Source organism: Ctenocephalides felis, unplaced genomic scaffold (genome assembly GCF_003426905.1).
Source record: "Ctenocephalides felis isolate EL2017-DRISC unplaced genomic scaffold, ASM342690v1 CF-g0.4_SCAFFOLD_00845, whole genome shotgun sequence".
NCBI lineage: Eukaryota > Metazoa > Arthropoda > Insecta > Siphonaptera > Pulicidae > Ctenocephalides > Ctenocephalides felis.
Window position 1 is genome coordinate 50982457 of NW_020536999.1, and position 4435 is coordinate 50986891.

Sequence of the window (4435 nt, forward strand, 5' to 3'; positions counted from 1 at the left end):
TTTTTGAATGTTTAGTTAACATTGTTTATATACAAGCGTATATTTTCGAAGTTGTTAAATAAATTAATTACATAAACTGTGTATCATAAATATTTTTCAAGTGTGATTGAAAATTGTTGATAGCGTAATGGAATTGCAATCTAAAGTGGTTCAAACTATAAATGATACATTCGAATCAATTTTCATTTAATTAATGGTTATATATTTCACTTTTCCAACAAATTTCCGCATTTGATGAGTATTAAATTACACTTGTACGGTTCGTGCTTTTAATTTAATAGCAATTCAATAAAACAATCTTTTCGACCGCAATACTGTAATTTGATCGTAAAATCGATTCTGTTGCGGTAGCACTATTTGGCCAACTTTTAATTAGATAACAGCAAATTATTTCAATTTAATTATTTTCGCATTATGCTATTTGAGTATCTTAGGCTGTGTCGGATTCTTAGTTAAAAATCACATTAAAATGATTTAGGGAGCACACAAGGGTGTTCGTTATGGCCCATTAACACGTAGCCGCTAACAATGTAAAACAGATAAAAATAGATTTATATTTTCTAATTGCGGGAAATATTTAATAACGGTCTGACATGCGTTTCAGGAAATTTGAGATTTGACAAAAGTTATATCGATAAAGCGAATCGTTTTATTGTAAGTCGGAGATAGAGGAAATTGAATAATTATTAACTCTCAGATTGATTTCTACGAAGTATCAGGATCGCTTATGTCATCAACGGTTTGGTATAATCAAAGCAAAATTGTCATTGTACATTTTGTCTTAATATTGGTTTCATGTATTTTTTATAATGTGCCTTTTTAGAAAGCAACCCGATGGTTGTTCTACCACTACTTCTGAATATATTTTTAGAATTTCTTTAACACTGCAAAAATTTAAAAAGTTAAAAAGAACAAATAATTTGTTGAAAACTACAAATACTTCACAAACAAAAAAATCTTAAGAACATAATATATATATATTGATAACAAAATTGAGAGAAAACTGAATTCCTAGGATTATAATTCATTTACGAGACATTTTTCTTTATTAATTCTGCATTTAATGATTGTTTTGCTTTTTAAACAATCATTGATAAAGTTGCTTTTGACGAAATCTTTGAATAGTTTTTGTGTGAGTGTTTTCTAAAGACACTTTTCTGAAAACATTATCATCAGGATTGTCATAAATGATAAGAAAAAGCATCATCAATTGTTCATGAATTAAAAGGAAAAAAGAAAAAAAGCAACGTTTTTGATTTCCAAGGTCGGTAGTAAATATATCCTGAATTTAAACTCTACATTGGGATGTTGATCGAGTTAGTTAGAGAAGAATATTATAACATTTACCTTTAAGGGAAAAACATTAAAATATTAGGCACGATATAGATTCCCTGATGTTTTTATTGGATGAAGTAACAGCTGGGAAAGGATAATTTTCACTTGGGAGCATGTTGCCTACCTATCTATTATTTAATGAAAAATATAATGAATAATATAATAAATATTTGCGAATCGCTGCAAATCGTTTTCAAATCGTTCTATAATAATATAATATCTTTTTGCAAATCGTTGTGCTTACAGATTATAATAACTTGAAATACTTATAAATCTTTCAAATGGTTTTTAAATTTAAAAAATATTTTGGACAAAAATTCGCGCCGAAAGTTTTGATGTTTACCAGTAAATCACAATGTAATGGCCTAAAGACAAAATCTGTGGACATTTTGCATAACATAGTTTTTTTAAATTACGTTTCATATACTATTGATATATATATATATTAATTTATGTGTAGATGTATAATATAATTTTATTATAATATAATACGTAAAGATTAGATTTAACTTTTAGATTAAAAATTTCCGCTCTGAGCGGAATCATAAACCGCTACGATAATATTCCAGAAATTTTTTTACAAAGACCATGGTATCTTTATTAAATAATTTTATTAAAGGTGTGTCAAGGAAACTTAATATTTTTTTTTTGTCAAATGTAGATCCATACTGTTTCTATTTTCACAGACAATAACATAATATTGCAAAATTTATATTTGTCGTAAAGTTTCCCATGTAGAAATTAATATGGTCTGAATCTACAAGCAATATAAAATCTACATTGGTCAAATTTGAAACCAATATCGGCTGGTCATAAAAATTGAACATTTTTTATATTGAGGCCATATAGGTAAACCAACAATTGGTCTATATTGGTCTATATTTGGAAATTTGGAACCAATGTTGCCTACGAATTGTTGAATGTTGGTAAGGTAATATACAATTAGACAGAGAGCTGGTAAACATTTAGAATTATTAATTATTGAATTATTCTGAAACTTATAACTGATGTTGAAATATTACACAAATATTTGAAAATTTGAAGTTGAAATAATATAACGCATAAATCAATATCATTTATTTAACAATAAAACACCTGAAATGAACATTAACGTAAATTTATTAAAAATGTTTTTGTGGAAATTCATTTATTAAATATAAACAATGATACAAATATATAACTGCATTAAAAATATGATTATTCATAAAACACAAAAGTGTCATGAATATTGATTATTTTTTAATGGATATTTATTAATACATATCAAGTATTTTTTTTTTATAACAATAACAAAGGCAAATTAACTTTCCTATTTACAACATCGTCACTCGATAAAATATTGTACAGCACCTGAACATATTTTATTCGTTGTTAATATATTTATTATCCATTATGAAATATTTATTTCATCATCTAGAACAGTCATTGGGAAACCTACATTACATTTGATATATATCAAGTAAATTATTTATTTATTTATTTATTTATACGCCAATCGGCTTTATACAGTTTTATAATATTGTTTGCTAATTCATAACTTGTATATTTATATCTATATACATATACACACAGATATATACACATATATATACATACGTATACACATACATACACATCTACTTACATACAGATAGACATACATATATACTCAATTTAAATCGAATAACAGCAACAAAATTAAATTAATTTAACTATTTATAACATCGTCATTCGATAAAACACTGTACATCATCTGAACATATTGTATTCATTGTTAATATAAATATTATTCATTATGAAATATTTATGAAAGCATTGAAATGAGGTTATGAAATTTATTTTATCGTCTAGAACAGTGATTGGGAAATTTTTTCAATCATAACCCCAAAATATTTTTGACCAAGTTTGCATTGTCATTTAAAACTTGTATTCCTTGTTTATTATATCTATTATTCAATATGAAATATTTATGAAAGCATTGAAATGAGGTTATGAAATTTATTTTATCGTCTAGAACAGTGATTGGGAAATTTTTTCAATCATAACCCCAAAATATTTTTGACCAAGTTTGCATTGTCATTTAAAACTTGTATTCCTTGTTTATTATATCTATTATTCAATATGAAATATTTATGAAAGCATTGAAATGAGATTGTAAAATAGGATTGACTTAACTCTTTCCTTTAGAAATGATTTAGATATGATTATCTTATCGTCTAGAACAGTGACTGGGAAACTTTTTCAATCATAACCCCAAAATATTTTTGTCCAAGTTTGTATTGTCATCTGAAACCTCGTATTCCTTGTTAATAAATTTATAATATATCATTATATATTATCAATATGAATAATTTATGAAAACGTTAAAATGAGATTGTAAAATGTACTTGACTCTACTTTTACCTTAAAAAATAATGACTTCATATCATAGTCTAGAATCTTGCTATGCAAATGTACAGATTTATTGACATTCCACATTGCATTTATCATAATCAAACATTATGACTATTCTGTCAAAATTTATATCTTTCCTTTCTACAACTTATTTAGTTACAAACTTTTGATGAAAAACTTTTCGATAACATTTTACTACTAAGCAAACCAGTTTCTCTATTTTCTGCGCTTACAACAATATTACCTGAAAATAAATAAGAATATGTTTTAAATGCAGAGACATATAATTATATTATAACAAGTATTGTCTTACCTTTTATAAATATGAAAGTTCAGATATGTCTTCACTCAAAAAGATTAGGTTATGTTATATTTTATTATGTTATATTTTATTATATTTCACGTAATATGTACAACTGATTTCTCAATGTGTTTAAACTCCTGATCAATATAAAAATCCTTTGTGAGAAAAATAAAATTATCTTGCTTTTCTTACCATTTTTATTGAAAACTTGCAAATTTTGACATTTCGAATAGCTAGTTTCCGATTATTTATTAGAGATACTAATAATAATGTAGTTAGCAGTAATTATTCTAAAAATAAATAGCTATTAGTTACAATGCATAAACGCATAATTAAGTATTATACTCACCAATAGTAAAAAGAATTCGTCTATTAAAACTAAGGTTATGTTAGATATACATAACTTATTACTTAATCTATCCA

The 4435-nt window shown here is 25.2% G+C and overlaps 1 long non-coding RNA gene across 1 annotated transcript; it reads right to left on the reverse strand.

Annotated features, from left to right (window-relative positions):
* Nucleotides 1–3915: 3915 nt before the first annotated feature.
* LOC113370532 lies at nt 3916–4224 on the reverse strand. Its single transcript, XR_003366574.1, has 3 exons — nt 4205–4224; nt 4022–4149; nt 3916–3952 (listed from the first exon to the last, which is right to left on the reverse strand). It is a non-coding gene; the product is annotated as an uncharacterized LOC113370532 (long non-coding RNA).
* Nucleotides 4225–4435: the final 211 nt, after the last annotated feature.